Here is a 26,168-nt window from a genome sequence, read left to right as displayed (position 1 = left end):
TGAGGCATGAAATCCGTTGAGCGGCAGATGTCGTACCCAAGGCCTTTGATATTAAAAGTGGAGTAATTTTAACTTTACTATAACATTTTAGAGTTGATTTTAGATTGATTCTTTTTTTTATCCGTTTCACGGATGGGATTAATTCTGATAAATTTTATATACTTTGTCATCTTTTTATCACACTTGTTGGGATCCTTTTAATATGAAATATTAAGGTAATATTATTTTTGTGTCTTCTTAAGAAACACTAAAGAAAATATTTGTTTTGAATTTGGATCTTGTCATTTATATACGATTATTTAATGGCGTTTTTTTATTTTCGCGCCAATATATTGTAAAATATTTTGTGATATTAAAAGAAAGTGGGATGATAAAGAGAACCGAATATTTTAGGTCAAAAATGAGACTCGTAAGCAAGGCCGAGTCATGTTCCCATGATATTCCCTCAAATATATCGAAAAGAGAAGGAGAACTTACTGTTATTTTATCAATAAAAAACGATTATGACATTGCTGGTGAGTCATTTTGTAGTTTAGATTTTTTTATTAACAAAATAAACTGTGACAACCTTTGATTGAAACAAAATAAGCCCTTTTACCATAGTTTGGAACTAGAAAATATATTTTGTGCACCAAAACCAGTTTATAACTTTCTATATTTTTTTTATATCCTATTTTTATAGAAAATAGCTCCTACAGCCCCTATAGTTGCGATTGCAGCGTTACTTTCGTGCACGTTTCTAATAGTGGTATTGTCTACTACAACACCGCTTCTAAAGAAAAGTTGACAGCGATGAGATTATATACTCAGAACTAGCGGCCCGCTATGTTATTATTAATTTCTGTCTCCATGACTATGTCCTAGTGACGTCCATGCAAAATTTTTGACTCCTAGCATTTGTAGTAACAAAGTTTCATACAAACTTTCGACCTCAAAAACAACCCCTTAGAAGTCGAATATTGCAAATTCCCGTCTTAGCGAGCACCTACATCCTATAAATAACTCCTATGCAAAATTTGAGATTCCTAGCACTTGTAGTTTCTGAGATTTCGTGATGAGTGAGTGACCTTTCGATTTTATATATATAGATAAATAATGAAAGAATCATGATATAAAGTAAAGACAGATTACGAAGAATTATCGAAATCGTTTCGCAAAATAATTTATTTTTCCTTATTTTCTTGTAACGACTTATCACAGTTGAGTGGAAATCCCTATGGGATTTCCACTCAACTGTCAAATCAGATGCGATAGAAATATTAAGTGGTAAAACAACATTATAATAAGACATTATTCTAAGATATTAAAAACATAAGTTTATTATATTTTTAAAATATTATTAAAATGTTTGCCATTGCCTCTTCAATAAATAGATTTTTTTTAATTTTCTTTTCTTTTTTTTCTCTACCAGTGTACCGCTTAGGCTCCGCTAACATACTCGTATTTATTTCTTTATTTCTCATTTTGGGGAATAAGTGCATTATATTATTCATTTTATAGTGTTAAGTCTAATATTAAACATATGTATTAAACTATAAACCTTCCTCTTAAATTTGTCTAATATTGTGACATCTTTTAATCTAATGTTTAGTTAAAAAAAAATTAGCTTCACTCTGTAACCCGCACTTACCAAACCCACAACCTGTTTGTAACACGCTTGTGCCCCTGCATCACGACTGCCCTCAAGTGCCTGTTACTTAGTCATATACGGCTATTAGTTTTAGTTCTAAAAGGTTATAGGCAAACATTGCTGGAAATTGATTTTCCCTTATATAATATAAAGAAAATCAGATAAAACATTTTTTTTAATATACAAATTAAGTAAAGGATTTAAAGTAATTTTCATTTACAGACAATAATTTAAGAGGAAAGTTTATAAACGAAGAGGAAGGTTTATACTACCCACGCACAAGTTATATTAGTGTAGTAAAAGCAGACGGTGCTGCGAGCGGTATTTCTGTTTATCTTAAATTTGAATAATATGAATTGAGTTATTAAAATGCGCATTTATTAAATGCGATGTTAAACATAGCTGAATTAAACAAGCTAAAACTAAAAGTGAGTCCTGGTTTGCTTCTTTAGACTATGATTTCATTAAAAACCTTATTTCACAAATAAAATGCGGGAAATGTGCTATGTATTACTTTTTTCAATACTTCTAATATTCCAAATGCTTGTAGAAGTCGTTACCAAGCAATAAGTGCATAATTTATTAACGGAAAACAACGTATGAAGAGACAAATTTCGTTTTGTATATTTAAAACTATTAAATCTAACGCCACAGACTCCAAGACTACCTCATTTTTTTTTCTCTTTTAGCTCCGAGACTGTGTTAGCCAGCATTCGCTGCAAGATAAAAAAAAACCGGTCGCATATTATAGACTATAGCTCTTGTACTCGTATATCATACTATAATCGAGCATCCGCTTTTTGGCCCAGGCAGCTTATCCGAGTTTGAACATAGTGATCGATGTCTCCGGAAAAAATATAACGTAGACTGATGGCATAAAAATTACGTCATAAGTGTTGAGTCGCGGAAGATTTTCTTTTGTAAGGGCGAAATCTGTTTGTCTGTGATGATGATTTACATGATATCTAGGTCTGTAGGTGTCCTTACAATTATAGTAAAGTGCTAGTGTCATCTAATCCCTGATATAGTGTAATCAGAACCGAGGCAACCAACTCACTGAGGCCGCTATCCGAGTTTTCCCTATTTGTAATATATATACCTATTATATACAATTGTGAACCCCAAATATATTATATTTAAGTAAGCTTGTTATTTTGAAAGAGCATTAAATCAACCTAAGAACCTTTACTACAAATAGGTTACCCAGACAAATTCAAAGGCATTTTAACGAACAATTGTCCGGTTCACGCTTGACTTATTTAAGATCCAATTTGAATATACATTATTCTATTTGTAAGGACTTATACATTTCGTGAGATTGTCGTGTCGTACTACGTTTGACTCTCAGCTCGATGGTTATGGGCTCGATGCCCATACGGGGTAATGATTATATTTTAATTATTTTCATTTTTCCTCTCTGGTAAGCAAAATGTTCTGTAGAATTCTGCTACTCAGCATGGAATACCCCAAAAATTTGTTCGAGAGTAAGGAATGTTCCAAGTAGGAGAAGGAGAAGTAAGGAGTTATAACACAAGGTTCCTCTGCCTTTTAAAACCAAAAGATCTAAAAAGATCAAGCTTTAACTATACCCAGTTTTGTATTTTGCCTGTCAATTTTCAGAAACGAAAGTATAATATATTTGTATTGGATAGTTTCCATATTGAGGTAGGAATTGCTTGAACACCAAATATGCTAATACAAAATGTATATTTAAGTAGGTAGAAACATCAGGAATCTATCACTGCTCTCGAATACGTGAATAATGGTTGTCAATTTTAATTAGGGTCACTGCGGACCAGCCTATCGCAGTACGGATATTGGGAATCTGCTGTTAATTATTAACGATGCTATTAGTCTTGGCTGACATGATTGTGTTTTTATATTGAAAACTAAAAACATTTAGTGAAATTAATGGAAATATTAAGTGACCGTGGTGGGACACAGATTGATTGTAGACGTAATAGTTGTGGGCTCGATCCTCAAATTGAGTTCTATTGCTCAATTGAGTTCCTGCAAGCAATGTCCCTATAATTGGGGAGGATAATGAGGAATTAACTAACAAGAAGAAATATTTTAAATAATTTTGCAAGATACGAGAAAGAGATTATAAATGGAACAGTTACATTTTAGAATTCTGAAAATATTAAAAAGACTTGGAACATGTTTTCAAGATTATATATTGGTAAAACAGAGAGAAAGTACTCGTAAAGCCTTCAGGATGCTCCGCGGCATATTCTGGGCCATCCGCAGCCTTGATGACTTACAGAAGTATCGTCATAATTCTCCCGCATCAGCTCCTCTGGAATAAAGGGAGATGGAGATATGGATACCGCCTTATCCTACTCTCTGGCCTGCAGCGACGGAGTGCAACTCGCGTACCCGTTCCGCGGCCTCTTTCAGTTCGAAAACTAATTCGCTGAAGGAGACAACCTAATCTAACCCGACATAGTTGCTAAAACAATCTCATTTGTAATTAGCTTTAGCAAAGTTTGATAGTGGTTTAGGTTTTGCTTAAATAGCTTTATTTTGCAATTTGCTTATCATGACTGACCATCGTGCATTCGTTAATGTTAACTGGAGTGGTTCAATGTATAGTTCAATGACTTTGATTTGACAGCTCTCACGCTTAACACGTATTGCGTCTAGAATTCAAAGTAAGGAAAGGAAAAAATCAAGCTTCTAAATGATATCAATCAAAAGATACGAGAATTTTTATGTATGAAATCCGCCTCGTAATGAAAATCTATAGGGACCTACACTTTTGAAATTTGGCCAGTGACAAAAACGAGCGAAAGTGGCAACTTAAAATACGATTAAAGGAATAATTATTACGGTATTATATTATTCAATGGTCTCTTTGGTATTTAAATTTATGCCTCATTTGATATTTAGTCTAGACATTCCAACAGTTTTCAATTTGAATATCTGTTTTTAAATTTAAACAATTTTTATATTTTTGCTTTTGAAAGTCACAAGAAAATTGGCCTCTTAAATTTCGTTGTCGCTATTGTTTTATTATACACTTTGATAAACAATTGCTCATACAGAATAGATAAAAAAATATTTTAATGCACAGAGAGATATTAATTAGAGTTAGGTGACATTAAATCAGCATAAAACGAATATTTATATAAGTCAGTTAAATGTTAATTGATGTCCCTGAGTGCGTCTATAGAGTTACACGTGTTGAAGCTTTAGAACTATGTTTTTAAACATTGTTTTTAAACATAGTTTATAGGACGTGATTCATAATAGTACTACCGTTTTTCGTAATACTCATGAGGAAAAATGGTTTGGCTAGTATATTTAATTACTATGTTCACGTAATTAGTATGTTCACGTGAGTTTTACTAATAATTACAATCTAATTTATATTACGTTTAACCTTGTTAGGCATTTCTTTCTAACTAACTCGACACTATTTACTAAAGATATTCATCGTTTATTTTATCTAAACATGTACAATTTAAATGAGCGATGTCGTTATATAAAGCGTATACATTTAATCCTCGTGTAATTTCCATCTCATGAGGGAAAAGCAAATGTCAATCTGCGATCTGGCGGCGGTAATGTGACTTGATGAATGTTTTTTAATGGCCGACTACGATACGATATTACTGTTTTTCTTTTTAAAATGATTTTTTTTACCGACTGCACATCCAAAGGAGGGTAATGTGTTTATCAGTTTATAAATGTATGTGTGTATGTTTGTATCTACACACATTATACGTATGTATAATTGTTTCTATGTAGAGATGAAATTAATAGACCGATTTCGGCAATTATTACGTCAATCGATTCGTCTTCTGTCATTTTAGACATGGCAATAATAAAGTCACACCACAGCAACAAACAGACGTCGTATTCTCAAAATTAACAAAACGTAAATCCTAGAACTATAATAAATGGGATCTCCTAGAATTGATACGTAAAATCAGTTAACATATTTAACGATTTAAAGTTGATTTAAAAATCATTCTTGCTAATATTCATACTTTAAAACAGGTATAATTTATTAAAATAATAAATTATACCTGTTTTATAGTTAGTCGTTAATAGGCCTTTATTATTGATAGTAGTGAACTATTGTGGATATTAGCAATTATAGTCTAGTGTTAATGGTACTAAAAGGTTGTTTTCATCTTAAATAAATATGTTTCTAAAACCTTTTTCTGGCCTACGTAATTTAATTAACGCAGTTTGGGTATGACATAGCAGATTGGATATGACATAATGCTTAAAGTCAACGAACAGTTTTAATTGGTATTAACGCGGTCTATAAAAAAAGAATTTGGTCTTTCCTGAGCATCAGAGGCTCTGCCAAGCAGTCCTGGTTGGAGACGGAGAGGCTTCTATGGTGAGTACTCTTGTTATTTCAAGTTCCTTTGCTATATTTTGTTCCTTACTATTTTAAATGTATCTCTTCTTTCTCTCTCCACTCAAAGATAGAAGAGCGTCGTCGTCCCGAACGCGGCTACGCCCGCTTAAACTATACGAATATTTATTGAGTATATTTATGAAATTATTTTCACTTTTCAATAGAGACATGCGTTAAGCAAGCTCATTTTGGGTGACGTTTTCTAACAACAAACTTTGCAAATCGTTGCTTAGCAACGGTCGCATAGCGACATTTGTTATTAACATGGCGGAATAAATTGCATGTCAAATTAATAAGTATTTTAATACATTAGTATATACCGAAAATATTACAAATATGAGAAAAAAAGTATCCTATGTTCATCCCGGGACCCTCATGTATCTCTATATGAGTACTTTATCACAATTAAATTAGCGATTTGGCCCTGATTGCGTAAAAGACAGACAGACAGACAGAGTCACTTTCGAATTTATAATATAGGTATGGATAAAGAAGAAATGTAAACATTTTGAATAACATAAATATAGGACAGGGTCGTGAAATATAAACGCGACGGTATAAGCTCTCACCTTTGTTGATATAGATTAAAACTGACGTATACATGTTTTAGGTAAATGTCACTCACTGGATTTACATTAAATTATCCTTAACTATGTAAACGTCAAATGATATACTTATTTTTTTTTATCAGCTTCACGCTATATCTCGCACACAGTTGGGTAGGCAGAGAGAACCTAGGGATAAGACACTCTGTTCCCCATTTTACACCGAATTCTTTGGCATTACGTGTTGAGTGGCAGAACTCAACGCCGCACTTTTTGTCGACATCAAAGCGAAGATATCAATTTAAATAAATATTTCATTTCCTCGAATGGGAATCGAACTCACAACCACTCGCTTTTTTTAACACTAAGTAATACAATATTAACAGTACAATATTAATATGCACGACTTCAACCCTCGTTAAAAAGAGTAAGCAAAGACTAATAGTCATTTTAACAACTTCGCCCTACTTTTATATAAAATAACCTAAATTAATTTAGGTTCCTAGTGAATAAAAAATTATAGACCCTTAAAAATAAAGATATAGGGTGTTAATGAAGTCTATCGCTGCTTTTATTAGCGCTATAAAATGTTAGTACACGGTTTTCAAGAAAGTAACATCGATAAAATTGATATCGATTGTTTTACACATTTTTTGTTAACGTTAGTTCAGTCATTCAATATAAAATATCTCGAAAATTATACATGTTTTATGTAAATTTCACTAGATTTACATAAAAATATTTTTATTTAACAGTATAAGTATAATAGTAGATAATATATTATATACTACTAAAGTAGGCAAAGAAAAGAATTGTGTGTTGAGTGACGGAACCCAACGCCGCGTTGTATTTACCTGAGAATCACCAATTCAAACTTCAACCATCGTGCTGACATGAGACCCAGTCCCACTAGGTTACGATAGCCTCAAACATGTTAAACAAAAATTGCTTCGTGGAAGAAATCAATATATTTAAGCCTTTATGTTGGAAGCCTTGGAAGATCTTCCGAACTACGTCATGATGACTTGGTAGTTTTAATTCTTTTATATTTCACGGACAGAGTCACGGCTAAACGCCATTGTTGGGATAGAAGCTTTCCAGCCAAGGTTAATCTCAAGATGTGATGAGATAAACGAATTAAACTTATAACAATGATTTGACCCTCGATGCTTGCCATCCTCCAACGTAAGAGCACTTTTGAATAACCCCGTCCTATTTATATAAAATATGATCAAAATATTCTAAATTAGACCTTATATTGTTATATTTGGGTATAATTTTGATTGTTCTTAATAATAGTTAAAATTCACGTCAGCAATTAATTAGATGATCATTGATTTCAACATGTCGGTGTTTATAGCTAGATCAATGTTTTTATAATAACAGTTGGTGTGTTGTTGTTGTTGTTGTTAGAGCGTGGACGACAATATAATTTAAATATAATTATTTCTTTATATTAGGGAACGAAAGTGTCTTAATGAGAACGGAGTGTTTTAGCACTAGGTTCCCAGGTCCTGCTAATCTTGATATATGCGGGAAACAGTGTTAGGTTAAAAAAACCTAAAACAATAATTCCCCCATGTGGATCTACTAAACGTGTTTACAGTCCGACTCTGTCTTAATAAGTCACGATGGCTTCAAACAAATGAAATGTATTTTAAAGTGTAGTTTGGAATATGAATGGGGAATGGAGTACTTAACACTAGGTTCCCTCTGCCTATGCGGGATACAGCGTGAAGCTGATTTGATTTGATTTCTTTATATAAAAACCGAAAAAGTCTTTGAAATTAATTTAGGTGCGCAGTGAAAAGATTTTATAGATCCTTAAAATCGAGATATTGGGTCTTAATTAAGGAAATCGCTCCTTTTATTAGATTTCAAGAAAGTAACATCGATAAAATTGAAATTGTTTTTTTTTAACATCAGTCCAGCTGTTCAATATCGCGAAAATTGGGCGATGCGTGTGGAGAGGGTGGAAAGGAGTATTTAAGCACTAGTTTCCCTCTACCTACTTTGCTATGCAAGAAAGAGATTATTACAAAAGACCTATCACTCTATTCTTCTCTAAAGAAACGCTAATTTGTATATAAAAATTAAACTTTGTGCGTATTTAAAATGGATTTTTAATAACCTGTGTAACATAAATATGATAATTTTAAACAGCTTATTTATGTTGTTAGACTTGCCGGTTTCCAAGAGGTGCGGGTTGAAATTCCGCCACGTTCAAATTTTTATACGTTTTTTAAAAAAATAGTTGTCTTCTATCTATAAGCATTATTTATGATAGAAGATAAAGAATGTTAAAATTTTTGGATTCAATTACCGCTCGTTAGAAATTAAATCATATAAGTTTAGAAGCCGAATTTATATAATGGGCGTGAAGTGGAGAACATTACTTTGTTTATTATCACTATCTACAGAATCTAGGAATAGATTCTCTACCTTCTTCATGATGCCATCATCAAAAATGCCTTACGAAAAAAACATACTTTGAAACAATCGGCCTTGTTAATCAAAAAAAGGCTCTCCAAACATTCCTGTTCAAATATTGTCTATCAATCGTCAACTCTCTGTATCCTATTTACATATGGGTCATAATCAGAAAAAGTGCACATTTTGTGTCTTTTCTTGTCCCGCTACTTTGAATGCGTTTTAAAAATACAATTTTAAAGATAATTTAAATATTTTTCCTTTTAAGATAAATTTTCTTATTAACTTAAAGATTTTTGTAATATTTTAAATGTATTAAGGCTTTTAATAGTATTTTTTGTTAGTTGCAAAAAACTTTTCAAAATGCTTCCATACAATTTTTCGTGTCCCATTCACCACTTTACTTTTTAAAAATTGATTTGTTACGAATATTTATGGTTTTATTTGATTTCAGATATGTTTATATTATTTTACTTTATGCATAATATTAAATAGAACTACTTTTATTGATACATTATTTAATAAATAATATATATTAATTAACTAAATTTGTCCCAAAATATTGTCTTTTTGTTACTCAGGGCTAGTAACGTACAATTAAAATATGAACGCAATTATTTTGGATGGTATTTAATATTAGTTTTTATTGTGGCACCATTATTCTAAAAGTCAATACTGTCGTAGCTACAACAAGTAGTGTTCTCGCAGCAGTTGAGGGGTTCAAATGTTTTAGAGGGAATATGTAAAATTACATCTCAGGGTTATAAACGGCTTTTATTTTGGTAAGTATTCTATAATTTGGTTTTCTTGTTTATGTTATTTGCTTCTTTTTACAAAATCTCAAAAAAGAACGTCAGTGCTTGCACATGCAACACGTGGCTTATGAGCAAATATTTAAAAAGGTTAGAATTTCTCAGACTTCATTCTCAATTTCGTTATATTTCGTTACGTAACGAAACTGAGAAAATATGAAGCCTAGTTCACAATTACGGTACCAATGTTTTCTTATATATGTTTATAATAAAATTTTATCAAACCGGTGCTTGTATATGGAAGATATGTATATAAGAAAAAAAAATTGCTGGCATATGAAAAAAACTATTAGTGACTTTTCATAACGTAAAGTAACCAAAAATAATGATTTTTAAGTTTTTTTGCTTGTTTGCTTGTTGCTATGTGTTTGTGCACGCTAATCTCAGAAACAGCTGAACCGATTTAGTTAAAATTTATTTTTATTCTTTCTGAAATTCGTTGTGATTTTGTGATTATTATTTTTTGATATATATTTTTGTATTTTCAGTAAGCGTAAGCTCCTATGTCAAATGCTGAAACAAATGCTTTTTTTTTTAGATATAGAGAACGTCTTAAAAAGACCAATCCTGTTAAATATGAAGATATGCGGAATAAACACTTACAAAGAATTAAACTTAATTCCAATGATAACAACTCAAATTTTGATATATTTTAAAGTGAATTTAATTTTATCATTAACTTTGTGATCTCTAACTAGAAATATAAGTTTATTACGTTACGAACTAGCATTATTATATTGTTAATATTCTCACTTTGTTATGTTTTCTTCTTACATTTATAATCTGTTAATTCAACGATTGAACCTTTAAAATTTTGATCTGTGTCTCATTAAATAAAAAAAAACAATAGTTTTATTCATATAATATCGTTATTCTGTTGTGTATAATGCCTTATGTCATCAGTTTCGTAACAAACTTTATCAGTGTTGTTACTTATCAGTTACGTTACGAATTCGAAAATGTCCACTTTTCTGATTATGACCCATATATTCTTGATTAGAGTACCTTTGATGGGAATCATGGAGGAAATCTCATTTGACGACATATTTTGTTATAGGATTTTTTGATATTTCTTAACATGAATATTGCCATTCAATGCCATGAGAGAGTAAATTAGGAAGTTTGCTCAGCAATCAAGCAGTCGTTTTTAAATATATTGGAATATTTTTTATATAAGTAAGAATCTTGGATTTTGTGTTAAAATACGATGAAATCAATAAATTAAGAGTAAATGTGAAAATAAAAGAATATTTGGAATATTCAATACAGAGAACTTTTTAAATAAAAGGAGAATAAAACATTGAACTTCATTCCAAGAAAATAAATTTCGCATATTTTAGTCTAATCACGGATAAGTTAAAATGCAATAGGTACAATATAAACGAAAGTAATCGAACCAGTAAATCTATTAGTTATCTTTTTCTTAAGAGTATAAAATGTAATTAGCTTCTTTAAGAAACTAAATTCCTTCCTTTTAAATGTGTTCACGTCTATCTCTAGATTCATTAATAACGGTAGAAGCTCCAAGAAGCGGGTATTGCATTTAGCTTGTTTCTTTTGCTATTCAGTTTACTGAGAAGTATGGACTTAACATTTTTTAACATAAATATTAGACTATATTATAATTGAGAACGTTATGGCGCAGCGGGAATGCGATAATTGTAGGTTCGATTCCCACTCAAAAAATGATTGATATTCAAACTACTACTATTCTCTTACCTACCATGCAATGCGAGAAAAACGCATAAGTTATCTAGGTAAGTCGAAGGTGGCTACACTCATAAGAAAAACATAAATTACGTAATAAAAGGATCTCTTTGAGTGAAATACTCTTTGGGGCCGTCCATTAATCACGTGATGTTTTTTTACAATTCTTTAATTCCCCCCTTGGTGATATTGGTTGAGGTTTATGACTAACATCCCCAACATCACACTCTACCTACTTAAAATCACGTGTATTTTTTAGTATCTAAAAGGAATCTTGAAATTTTTAGAATATTATTTTTAAAATGATTTTTGCCAGAAAACCCCTCTCCCCTTTCGGGGCTCACGTGATTTATGGACGGCCCTTTTATAAGTTCACACAAATTAGAACAAATTCGATTAACAAGGATCATAAAGTTTAATGGAAAAGTTTTAAATATGTTACTAAACGCTAACTAAACGTAAGTGCTTCACAATAATTGTAATAAATAAAAGCTTGTAAACATACATTACATAAATCAACTTCACATTGTATTCCGTACACAACAGAGTAGGCAGAGAGAACCTGGAAACCTGATGTCAAGACACCTCCGTTCCCCACTTTCCGCTGAATTTTACAGGCATTGCGTGTTAAGGGACGTGACTTTACGCCGCACTTTGCTTCTTTGCTAGAAGCGAAAACCTTAAATATTACATTCATTGCGTTCCCCCGACTGGGAATCGAACTTACAACAATGACATTGCTAGTCGCACGCTTGTTTTATCATGAGGAAATCCTATTACGGATGCCGGTCCGGCAGTGAAGAGAGTTACCGACAATACCCAATATTCTGTAAGACCTCCCGTTCTTCAGTTATGACCACTGAACTAGTGTGTGGATTTTCACACACAGTTTTCATTGACGTCAACACATTATAATTGTAGATAATAAGAAATTTGCATGTTATCGTATTATGTTATTATTAATCTTATCTAATTGTGTTTATCTTTTAAAGCCGGAAACAGCTGTGTAAATCTATAATTTAATTATATTAAATATGTTTTTAGGATCCGGCCTGATATTATGATCTGTTCGATTATATTTATTTTAAAAAAATATTTTCTATACTAAATAAATCAGCTTCAGGCTGTATTCTGAACATAGCAGGGTAGAGGAACATAGCAGAGGTAACCTAGTGGTAAGACACTCTGTTTCCCACTTTCTGTCGAATTCTGTTGAGTGGCGGACCTGAACGCCGCGACACCAGAGCGAAGAAATGGAAATGTAATAAAAATATAAAGCTGAAGATTTATTTTGTTTGGTGGAACGCGATAATCTCAGGAGCTTCTGGTTTAACTTAAAATAAAATCTTTTTGTGCTGGATTCTCCATTTATTGGGATATATGATATTATACATGGAATTAACCATTTTCATATAAGATACTGTGCCGCCGGTCAAAGATAACTAAGGTATTTAGAATACATACAAAATTCTGCTTACAACTCACCACAAAAACACCTGCATTTCTTTTCTTTAAATTGATAACTTATCTTTGTCTAATATATTTGTTCACGCTTGCATATCTTGATAGATGATAATATAATTGGATTATGTCAATAATTTAATTTATATATTTTTGGTATTTAGGTTTCATCTTGCAGGGTATTGTAGGGTAGGCAGAGGTATTTAGTGTTAAGACATATCCGTTTCGCAATTTTCACTGAATTTTCGAGACTCTCTCGAAAAATGTATTTGATAGAGTTATATGAAAGAAGATATTAGAGATATTACACGGGCAGAATGTGAACTAAGGTTGCAGGGTGTAAAACTTCACTATAGAAACCAATCACCTCACGTGCGAGTAGGATCTCAAACTAAAGTAAATATGTATTTTTCTTTAGTAAGTTTGTAGTAATGCTTTAAAAATGTAAAAATATAAATTATATTTTTTTATAATTATAATAATAAATTATATTCACATTCTTACAAATATGTTAAGATACTGTGAAAAAATCCTTCCACTCAACACGTGTTGTTATATTTTAATTGTATTAAAGAAAATGATTAAAATAATTATATTTTCAATTGATTAAGAAAATGGGTGACGACGAGTTTACAAAGGAAAATTTTTAAATTAAATTTATCATACTTATGTACGTTATTATACGTATATTGATAATAATATAATAACTCACTTTAGAAACATTAATGAAACGCTTACAAATTTAATATTATGCTCTCAGTCGTCTCGCCCTTTGATAATTTTGTAATATTTAGGGCGTCTCAATAGAGGCGACAAGAATGTTGTGAGGCATTTTAAAGTGATTGTAACTGATGAAGGTTTTAGTTAAAAGCCTACATTACACAAATACAAATAGTACAAATTGAGTGAATGAACACTACATTTTCCATTTATAGAGCGAAAATCTTTAAAATATAGACATGATTTTAAAATAAACAAAAATAATATTTTGAGATATTCTGTTTATTTCTTCTGGTGATGGGATCCTTATGAAATTGGAAATTGGTTTATAAAACTGCGCGTGTGTTAAGTTTTATTTTTTGCTTCATGCTACACTCTGCATATAGCAGAGAGCATAGGCAGAGAGATCATAATATGAAGACACTGCCTTCCCCACTTTTCTCCAAGTTCTCGAGGCATGATATGTTGTGTGGAGGATCTCAACGTGGAAATTTGACTTGTTACAAGAGCGAGGAAACGAAAATATTAAATACTTTTTTCTCCGAATGGGAATCGAATCCACAACTGTCATGCTTATGGTCACACGCTTATGCCACTGGGCAACGACGAATTTTTTTTATTAATAATAAATAATTTTAAAACTATATGTATGCTCATATATTAACAGTCCTATACACTTTCTTACTAACTTAGGATATATCTAAGCCAATCAAATAATCGCCATGTTTGTCGGTTCGATTCCTACTTAGGGGAAATTTTATTATCATTTCCCCGCACTGGCAAGCGCGATGTAAAGCAACGCCCCTCAATTTAAAATCAGTTATAATTAAAATACACATCAATTTAATTAAAATACACATGTACTTTAATTATTAAATTACAACTATAAATATAAAGTAGCTGATAATGTATTTAATAACAGATAATTCCTTTCACTTAAGAAATAATAAGCTTTCAAGCTTCGTGCACTACGATGTTTGAGTTAATATATTGTTTAAAAGCTTATGGTTATTAAATAATTCAATTTAGATTAGTTTAATTATCACGTCTATTGGGCGTCCCAGGATACACACGTTATTTTTTTAGTTTCACGCTGTTTCCCGCATAAATCAGGATAGGCAGAGGGAATCTAGTGTCTATTAAATTTAAAGTATATGTAACTTAGACTAACATTAAAAGTCAAAGTGTTACAGTGTGCCTGTAAAATGTTATGCATTTAAATATTATTTATTTTTGGAAAATTTATATTTTTAATTGCATGAATAAATGTAACTATTATGAGTTCAAATAAATAAAGACTCCTGGGAGTCTGGACTTGGAAATTTAATATTTACTATATAGCGTATGAAGAGAGCACTGAGAGAGGATTTTTCGTAATGCCAACAGGAACAAACAGGATTATCTATTTTACGCCTTAAAGTACACAAAAAAAGGCGATGACTAGTGATTTCATGCAAAAAAAGGCTTACCATAGTACTATCCACTATCCCATTTTTACGTCGCACATTAAACACACATTACATTCAATATATAATATTTTTTTAAAAATATAATAAAATATCACTTTTCTAGAACATTTTACACAATATAAAGAAAAAAAGGAAAAAATATATTATTTTTCTACGCCAGAGTAAACTTGAGCGAATAATTCGTATGGTCTACAATGTAGCGTCCGCTACGAAAGCTCGGCTACGACTAACGAAAGCTACGTTTTCGTTAGAATATTACATTAAGAGCTTCTGGATTCGACAGTTTTGTACTTATTACTGATCAAATAACGAAATAATTTATGATTTCATACATAACAGTTGTAAATTCGATTTCAGGGGAAGTGAAATAGGTTATTAGTATAAAAGATATTTAGGTTTTCTTCAAACCACGGAATGGTCACTACATGAACAATTTAAATAGGCAGAAATTGGAGAAACTAGAGATTTCTAATTATAATATTCATCTAAACCACAAAATAACACAGAGAAAAGAAGCCGAGACTTTCAACCAGTTCCAAGCACAGGCTTATTGCAAATAACAACTATTTCAGAATTCTTCTTACAATTTCTCATTAAAAATGAGGAACGTCGAGGAAATTAGTTCCGATGAGCGCTTTTGCTTTTAGTCGTATTTTATTTGTTTTCCCAATATGTTTATTTTGATGGCTGTTTCTTGACGGTACCTTGTTTTAAATAGATAAAGAGTTTGAATCTAGCTCTGTAAATTTTTATTATTACCTAGTCGAGAAGGAATACAAATAAGAATTCTATTTATAATATTTTTTTATTTTTATGACTCGTCAAAACCCAAAGAAAAGCATTCTATCTGTAATAAATACACAAAGAAAACAAATTAATTATAAAATAGTTACAAAAAATGCAAAATACATAATTATAACCTTTTTTTTGGCACAGGGGCACAAGCGTGCGACTGTTACCGCGATGGACGATTTCGTTGCTCTGGTAACAAGCAAAACGCGGCGTTGAGTTACGCCACTCAATGGTAATGCCTCGAAAATTCAGCGGTAAGTGGGGAACGGGAGTGTCTTAAAGGGAACGAAGCACCTTAATAGTTCCCAGGTTCCCTTTGCCTACCCTACATATATCATGCAGAACCTATAAAAAAACGTATCCCAGCAAGAGATCCAGAGTTCCACCTCAAAAGAATATATAGGTATAATATTTTATGTAAACAATGTTATTTGCGTGTTAGCCTGTATATGAAATGCAAAAGTAAAATATCTTTCGTTTTATACGCATCGTAAAAGGTGAAATAAACGATACTCGCTATGATAGGCGAATAAACTTTAACTTTACTTTTATTGTATGTAGCGTTTTTGTTTATATACTAGTAGCTATTACATTTTACTGGTTGGTGATTTAAACGAATTTTGGACTAAGACAAGTATTAGTGGTTTTTTCAGTACAGCAAAGTACACACAACTTAGTGTCAAAACACTCCGTTCTTCGCTTAATTATAAAAAGCTTTTTACCTGCGACTTCGCCCTTGTGGGATTATAATATTGTTAGAAATAATTAGAAATAATGACCATAGAAGTTATATAAGGACGACTCTAATTACTGGCTGGCACTTTTATGGGCTGTCAACGGCGACCGAAAGAAAAGGATCGCTAACGTCACTCTGCCCGATGGATTCTTTAGAACGAGATATTGTTATAAGACTGCTAGATAATTCCCTTTGGTTGTTTAATAATTATTTGAAGCCTTGTTTTAATTCATTACCTTTCCCACTTTATTTAATATTTTCAATAGTTTCTAACAATATATTAATAGCTAAAGATTATTTTTAACATTCTTAAACTGTCATTCCACACTTGTGAAAGAAAAATACTTTTTTTGAAACGTACAATTTTTTTGACGTTTGGAACCTCACCTGAAAAACGTAGGTAAAAAGCTTCTTACAATTTTCATATTCCCCGCGTGGGGATTCCCAATTATTTATCGCTGAAGCGGTAAAACAAAACAATGATATAGTGAAAACAGTAAAGAGGAAACGTGATAAGTGTTTCAGATAAGTAACGTCCGATTAACCTACGGCCCACATTTCAGATATGGATCGTCTAACACTGATAATATCTAGATTTCTTTAGAAATGGTTGTAGCGTGATAGATTGATTTTTTTACGCTGATCTTGCATGTTTAAAAGTGAATAACAAAGCTTCTCGTAAGTGTCTTTATATATGAAAAGTAACATAACATTCTATGGATTGATCGATCGGCAGTGCCTGGAATTTGTGACCCACGTGTAGGTTAAAGAGGCACCCTTTTAACATTTTTCTCCACTGTCTCAGCTCTTCTTTTCTCTTTCCCTTCTAAACACCGGATATTTGCCATTATTAAAAAAATACACTTCTTTCACCATCTATTAAACCAATTAATTATCTTAAGTAATCACTTTTATATATTTTGGTGCATGATATCGAAATCAACCAGTGCCACGAATATTACATTATACTCGCCAAGGGTGTGGGTTCAATTCTCACTTTAAATAAGTATATTTAGTGTCAATTTATTTTCATTTCTTAGTAAGAAAAAAAAAAGCTTCGAAGTTTCAAGTGCAGTACATGAAGCAATTAATTAATCGTCGGCGGTAGTTTGATATTTTTATATTGTTAAACATATAACATTTTTATGTTATTAGATATAATATTTTTAAATTCAGATCATTAATGACGGAGAAATTGAGAGATATCTCTCAATTTCTCCGTCATTAATGATACGTATAAAAAATAAATAATTATAAGGAATTTAAAAATATAAGAACTTTTTCTTTTTACCCGACTGCGCGACGCAAAGGAGAGTAATGTGTTTATCAGTCTTTATGTATGTAGGTATGTGGCGTTATCGAATGTAGAGCTTCCTTCTTTTTGGAAGTCGGTTATTAAGACGGAAATACAATATTATCAAGGATTATCTATTATTTGCACATGTAATTTAAATTGCCTGACTTGCATTACAATGTTTATGATTATAATTATTTAACTAGTTCTATTATATGAATTTGCTCACTAAATTTTTAATTATTTTATTCTTTTAAAATAATAAAGATATGTATTTAGGATTACGTAACTCAAAAGAAAACAAAGATAGAGTCGGGTCATTGTGAAAGAATCTATGCAGATTCTTTCAAGCTCGGTTTGGGGTTTGATTCCCACCCGAAAGAAAAAAATATTATTTATCAATATTTTAATTTCTTCGCTCTGGTATCAAAGCAAAGCGCGACGTTGAGTTCCGCCACTTAACACGCATTCCGTCGAATAAATCAATGAAAGTAGGTAACGTAGTGTTTTAATTAGATAGATTTACAATTACTAAATTTGACAAGAAGTGAGAACTCGTAGTATAAACTATATATGAATAGACTGAGTAATATATCATTGTGTCGAGTGGGGATCGTTCTAAAAACTTTATGTTTATAGTCTGAGGACGTCCTGTTGGTGCCATTCATGGGTTGTTATTCTTTCAGTTATTCTACACTCTACGATGGGTTTTTATTCTATTAATTATTCTAATAAACTAGTCTAGATTAAAAAATGTATCAATCTTCTCGATAAACGATTTGTTTATGCCTATAAAGTCGATTTATTATGATAAAATCGATATCAGGCGATGCAACTACGTCACAATACAGATTATACTTCCGACGTATAGACTAATTTTAAAATATTTTACTGGATTATTATGATAATGTAATGCAACTTATGATAAAGAATTCCGGTACCGTTTACGGATATCATAATCATTTAAAATATATGTAGAGAGAGAGAAAATTTAGTGTCTTTTTATTTCTTTTTTTTCACTTCACGCTGTATTCCTCATGCTGCTACATGAGGTAGGCAGAGGGAGCCTAGTGTTAAGACACTACTCTACACTTTTCGTCGAATTCTGGAGGTATTGTGTGTTAAGTGGTGGACCTCGACACCAGAGCGAAGAAATGAAAATGTTAAATATTTTATTTCGTCGAACAGAAATTACACCCACAACAGAAAGCGCGCAAGCGACCGCTGCTAAAACCTATGGAAAAGCACGATCGGCCTAAACGTATACGTTGCGTTTAGGCTTGCCTCGCATCTATCTCTCTCAGATATCACACGTATAGACTGTGTATATTTAGGTATTTTTTTTTAGGTAGTCTTGCCATAAATGTTGTTACAAAGAAAAACATTTCTTTTTATTCTAATTCTATCGTAGTGTTTATTACTAGTACCTTAATATATAAATACAAACCATTTAAAAAATATATAAGGGTCATAATCAGAAAAAGTGTACTTTTTGTGTTTTTTCTTGTCCCGCTACTTTGAATGCGTTTTAAAAATACAATTTTAAAGATAATTTAAATATTTTGCCATTTACGATAAATTTATTTATTAACTTAAATATTTTTGTAATAATCTAAATGTATTATGGCAAATAATAATATTTTTTGTTAGTTGCAAAAAACTTTCAAAATGCTTCCATACAATGTTTCGTGTCCCATTCACCACTTTACTTTTAAAGAATTGATTTGTTACGAATGTTTATGGTTTTATTTGATTTCAGATATGTTTATATTACTTTACTTTATGCATAATATCAAATAGAACTATTTTTATTAACACATAATTTAATAAATAATATATATTAGTTAAGTAAATTTGTCCCAAAATTAAATTATGAATGCAACTATTTTGGATGGTGTAGTTCACAATTACGGTACCAATGTTTTCTTATATATGTTTATAATAAAATTGTATCGAACCGGTGCGCGGTGCTTGTATATGGAAGATATGTATATAAGAGAAAAAAATTGCTGGCATATGAAAAAAACTATTAGTGACTTTTCATAACGTAAAGTAACCAAAAATAATGATTTTTAAGTTTTTTGCTTGTTTGCTTGTTTGTCTATGTGTTACTATATATATATATGTGTTACTATGAAACAGCTGAACCGATTTAGTTAACAATATTTTTTTATTCTTCCTGAAATTAGTTGTGATTTTGTGATTATTATTTTTTGATAAATATTTTTGTATTTTCAGTAAGCGTCATGGCTCCTATGTCAAATGCTGAAGCATAAAAGAAATAGAGAACGTCTTAAAAAGACCAATCCTATTAAATATGGAGATATGCGGAATAAACACTTACAAAGAATTAAACTTAATTCCAGTGATAACGACTCAAATTTTGATATATTTTAAAGTGGATTTAATTTTATCATTAACTTTGTGATCTCTAACTAGAAATATAAGTTTATTACGTTACGAACTACCATTATTATATTGTTAATATTGTCACTTTGTTATGTTTTCTTCTTACATTTATAATCTGTTAATTCAACGATTGAATCTTTAAAATTTTAATCTGTGTCTCATTAAATAAAAAAAACAATAGTTTTATTCATATAATATCGTTATTTTGTTGTGTATAATGCCTTATAACATCAGTTTCGTAACAAATATTATCAGTATTGTTACTTATCAGTTACGTTACGAATTCGAAAATGTCCACTTTTCTGATTATGACCCATAAAACTTGTTCGAAGTGGTCTTCATTGGCTGCAATACAGTCCTTTAAGCCTTGTGGCCAGTTATCAATAGCAGGACGTACTCTTTCTACGGGAAATTTCTTCACTGCCAATCCTGTGGACTGCTTTAAGGGACCCCAAATTATCATCGCTATTTTGATAACTTTATTTGTATTACAGAAAAATGTATGTATGTATTAAGTATTCTAAAGTAAAGTATGTATGCTTGAAGGTAGTTTTTAATTAACATTTGCGTGAAATGTAAATGTAAAATATAATTTCTAATTATTATAAGAAAATATAGAATCATGACACCTAATAACTACAAAAAAACTTCCTTTGTCGGGAAAAAAATCAATTCAATTGTCCTTTTAAATGATTGTTACAAACTGATTGTTGTTGATGTTTTTTACAAACATACATCTTCATTGTAAACAGTTTAATTATGTAAGCTTTCTTTGTAACTATGACACATTACATTTTTATTATCTACTAGCGGGCCCGTGCGGCTACGCCCGCTTGAAGAAGCGCAAGTCAGACTCGCTCACAGAGGGTTCTGTACCATATACCTACACTTATTCAGTATGAAATGAACTAATAAATTACTAATATTTTTTTACTTCTCGTTGTGTTTTCATTATTTGTATTGTGAGAACTTACGCAACACTTCGATAGCGGTGACGTTAAATAATAACAATAGTAGAACACATTCATTCATGTTTGGAGCACGTGGACCTTATCTTTATTACACAAAAATAATCCAAATATATTAATAACACGTTGGGTGAACGTGATCTCATATTCTTGCATGTTAATTGTTGCTTTTTTATAGTTAGACTAAGAAAAGAGGAAGGGGAACGGATATTAAACTCTGAGTAAGAAAATAAGTAATTTAGTTAAATTCTCAGATTATTTTGCTACGAATGTGCCGATTGAGCACAAATCACTTCGTCAATATCAGGTTGAATGGGAAACACACAAAGGAAATTGTACGAGAATGTGAACTACTTATTTATAAATGGTTAAATAGATTGTAATGCGACGGTTGTGGGTTCGATCCCCACTCGAGGAAGTGAAATATTTATTTACGTTTATATTTCCATTTCTTCGCTCTGGTGTCGAGGCAAAAGCGCGGCGTTGAGTTCTGCCACTCAACACGCAATGCCTCCAGAATTCGGCAGAAATTGGGGAACGGAGTGTCTTAACACTAGGTTCCCTCTGCGTACCCTACAGTGTGCGGGATACAGCGTGAAACTGATTTTTTTTTTCATTTCCCCAAGTAACCAATATGAAATTATATTTATAAATTATACCGTATGTGTCGTTTATTTCTGCGATAATTCTCTAATCTAAGAAAAGAATTAAAGAAATCGCTAATTACATTGGCGTTAGCCGTGCACCTGGCGATAAGAAACATATATCAAAGTATGTCTTCGAATAACGATTCAAAAAAAAAAACAGTCGAATTGATAACCTTTTCTTACAGAAGTCGGTCAAAAATTCAAAAACAGAGTTTGCCTACCACTAAAGCGCTTAAGCGAGAGCTTTATTTAAAGTTTATATGGTGACCACCATATAAACTTTCACAGGCTACAGAAAAAATATTTCACAAGTAAATATCTTTTATATCGTCTATTATAAAAACAACAAATACATGTATTTTAATACTCAAGAATAATCTTTACAACTTTCATTCAGATAGCGTAACGGAATAATATTTAAAAGTAATAGAATCAAAATGCAGTAAAATTATACATATTATATTGGAAAATGGCCTACATCGAATGATTTTTAATGATATCTCCGAAGTATTTGTCATTTTTCGTAATAACTGGATTTTTGTACTAAAATATTTTTCTATTCTTCAGTTTCACGCTGTATCCCGCACACTGTAGGGTACGCAGAGGGAACCTAGTGTTAAGACACTCCGTTCCCCACTTTCTGCCGAATTCTGGAGCCATTGCGTGTTGAGTGGCAGAACTCAACGCCGCGCTTTGCCTCGACACCAGAGTGAAGAAATGGAAATATAAACGTAAATGAATATTTCACTTCCTCGAGTGGGGATCGAACTCATAACCGTCGCGTTCAGTCACAAGGGCGTCGACGGATTATTTTTCTATTGCTGTTGTAATTTAGTAATAAACACGATTTAGGCGTAGTTAATCGTGCCGCTGCTTGTAAGAATAATATTATAACAATATTTAATGAACGTCGTTTCTTAATATATTCGGACTGTGGATAATTGACAAAAATGACGAATAATTATTTACGTAATTCGAAGAATGTGAAGATTAAATATTAAATATTTTATTCTCCGATTGGGAATCAAACCGACAACCGTCACGCTTACAGCCGCAAGCTTGTGTCCCTGTACCACGACGGCCTCAACGAAATGATTAGTTTTATGTAAAGCATAATTTATGGCCTAAGAAGTGTTTATGAAACACGTCGATGGTTTCTACTATTTAATTACCTTAATTTATTTCTTTTAAAAAATTAAGTTGATTTGAATAAATATTTATTATTATTACTATTATTATTTATTTTCAAAAGAATTTACATTATTTTCATATATTCAAATAGAAATTTAGTATTATTAATAAAAGAATAAAAATAACTAAAAAAAAGGCAAAGTGCTGCGTTGAGTTCTATAACTTTCCAAATTTGGAGGTACACCTTTGCGAGGGCCATGGCAAAGGAGGGCCTTGGTTTAAACGGTCCCAAGGGCCTTAACCGGGCCTTAACCTCTATAAGCCTGGTCTAAACACTAACAATACATACTTTATCACAAATTAAAATAGTTTCTGCTTACCCTACTATGATGGAATTTTCTAATAATAATTGAAAAAAAAAAAATACTCCATACGTGTTTATAATTTAGTAGTCAAAGAATAAAAAACCGGCTTAATACATGTGGATAAGGAACAAATGCAAATAAGTTAAACAACATACCTACTCACTGAAATTTATTTATATTTTGAAACCATTTCGTTCGTATTTCATTCAAGTGTGAAGAAAGACATTATTCTCTTGTCTCGTAGTAAGTTAAATTTTCTTCTTTCTAGAATTAGTATTAATTTTTCTTCTTTTCAACTCTTATTACTAATTTATGTTGTATCGACTAAAGTATTTAAATAAAAAAGAGCCGACTGCATAAAAGTAAAAAAGTCGTGACTTTTCTTCAAGCAAATAAATACCCATTTAAATTTCACAATGTTTCTTATGAACATTTAATTGAATAGGCACCACTGTTAATCCTAATGGACTATTCCTCTTGTTTTTTAACTTTTATTTAGTCAGTGTTTGTTTTTTTATAATATTTATTTATTTCACATTTTTTGTTACGATTTATGAACTTTCAAATATCCCTTATATCCCAACCATCTACTAAATTATTAATATTAATAATTAATTAATTACAGTAACAGTGCATTCATTTAATTAACTCCGGCAGGCTGTCACTGTTACTACTATTACTACACGTAATACAGCACACTATTATACCAACAGATATGTTTCCTATATCTTATAAAACAAAGTCGCTTTTAGTGTCTGTCTGTTGTTTCTAACTCTTCTTCTTCTAAACCACCCAACGGATTTTGATGTGGTTTTCACCATTAGGTCGAGTATATTTCGTAGAAGGTTTATATATAGTTTATTATTTGTACATTCTTATGTAAATTAACATAAATACGATAAATATGTATAAAGTCCTACCCGTTGAGATACTTTCGCGCATGCGCTGCTTTAATGGTAAGTACTAAATGAAAAAAATGTACTGGAGTATTGTTCCTCTTAATAAGATCTACAAAAAAGTCTGCGATGGCATATTCGTATCTTTTAAGAATAACGTGTAGTGATCATTTTTCTGTCTAAAAATAATAATTTTAATATATTTTTTATTGTGAGGGATATCTTTCCATAATGGTATTAATCCTTATCCTTTAAAATACTTTATTAAATTTCTACGTTAAATGAAGATAAAATTTGCTTTTTACACAATTTCGAAATTGCGAATAGTTTTAGAGAAAAACGCATTTAATTGTTGACACATCACGCCGTTGACACTTCAGTTGTATCGAGTCATGTTTTACTTATCCCTTACTCTCAGCATATAAATAAGTATATTAGTTACGTTGGCCATTTAATGTAGATCAAAACTGTCTTTTACTGTTTTTCATTTTAATAAGTACTTTAGAAGTTATTACAATATCAAAAAATCCTTGCTGCAAAACGGCTCGCCACTCGCCATGCGTCCGCCGCGCCGCCTGCCTTACCAGCATCGGTGGTTCAGTGGTAGAATGCTCGCCTGCCACGCGGGCGACCCGGGTTGGATTCCCGGCCGATGCATTATATTTAATTTTCCTCACAGGCAGCCACGTAGTGCTTGCTTTTCATCAGGGCCAGAATACCCTCTTCAGCATTAACCACAAGCACAAGAAAAAAAACCCGCCTGCCTCTATAGCGACGAAGATTTAGATGCGTTTGCACGTATTGGATAATTGGAGTTGAATATATTATTTCAGCCTGATATATTTGGTTTCATATTTTTTGTAGTAGTTATTAGTAGGTAGGTTTTTGTTTATAATTTCTTCCGTTTAAAAATAGTCATTTAACTATCTAAAAATAGTCATTTAAATATATTTTAATAAGTACCTGAAAAGATTAGTAGCACAGATTTAAAATTACGGTACCTACTAAAAATCCTTGCTGTGTAAAACAATTGGAAAATCCTTATTGAAACTACGAAAATGCGGGTTGCATTAGGTTTAGTTTAATTAATTTTCACATTATCTTAAGTGCTTTGCAAACATACATTATACGAATAATCCAGTAGTAAAAGCGGGCGAAGCCGCAAGAGGGTCGCTAGTATAACAATAAATATGATTAATATTAACAAGAATGGTCGTTAAAACAACCTTAAGCTATTATATATCCTAAACTGCTACTTAAAATAAAAAAAAATGATGAAGGAAACCTAACAACCCGTTTTTGAATACTAATGCAACGATAACAGACTTGAAATGGTATATCGATATATTTTTTTTATTTTCCCAATATGGCCGATTGGTTGTCGATATGGGTAATTTTAATTACTTCTATGTGTTAAGTGTCGATTCGTAAGGTGGATTCACGTAAAACTCATTAAAATTGGTTATGGCATTTGCTCATTTACTTCGTCATATAAGTAGACTAATATATACAAATACATAGATTGATAAACACTTTACCATGCTTGGTTGGCATCGCGCAGTCAAGTAAAAATGGATTGTTATAAAATACATTAAGTATATATCTTGACGGCGTTTAGTTCCGCTCGACTCGCAAAGCCTCCAAAACTCGACGGAAAGTGGGAAACAGAATGTCTTCGCACTAGGCTCCCCATTCCTACCATGCTATATGCGTGATGAAGCCGAAAAAAAAGACAAGTATTATATCTTTTTATGATTCAGTATTTATTTTTATTTACT

The 26,168-nt window shown here is 31.5% G+C and overlaps 1 protein-coding gene across 2 annotated transcripts in view; it reads right to left on the bottom strand.

Annotated features, from left to right (window-relative positions):
• Nucleotides 1-15,292, bottom strand: part of GABA-B-R3 (gamma-aminobutyric acid type B receptor subunit 3) — a 46,461-nt gene extending 31,169 nt beyond the window's left edge. For both annotated transcript variants that reach the window (XM_085202989.1, XM_085202990.1), the window contains exon 1: nucleotides 15,153-15,292. The gene's annotated coding sequence lies outside the window, so the exon portion shown is untranslated. The remainder of the gene's footprint in view (nucleotides 1-15,152) is intronic.
• Between the last annotated feature and the right edge of the window lie 10,876 nt (nucleotides 15,293-26,168).

The sequence above is a fragment of the Heliconius melpomene genome, chromosome 19 (assembly GCF_056956725.1).
Source record: "Heliconius melpomene rosina isolate 202511_hmr_F chromosome 19, ASM5695672v1, whole genome shotgun sequence".
Taxonomy (NCBI): domain Eukaryota; kingdom Metazoa; phylum Arthropoda; class Insecta; order Lepidoptera; family Nymphalidae; genus Heliconius; species Heliconius melpomene.
This window is presented reverse-complemented; position numbering and strand designations above follow the sequence as displayed.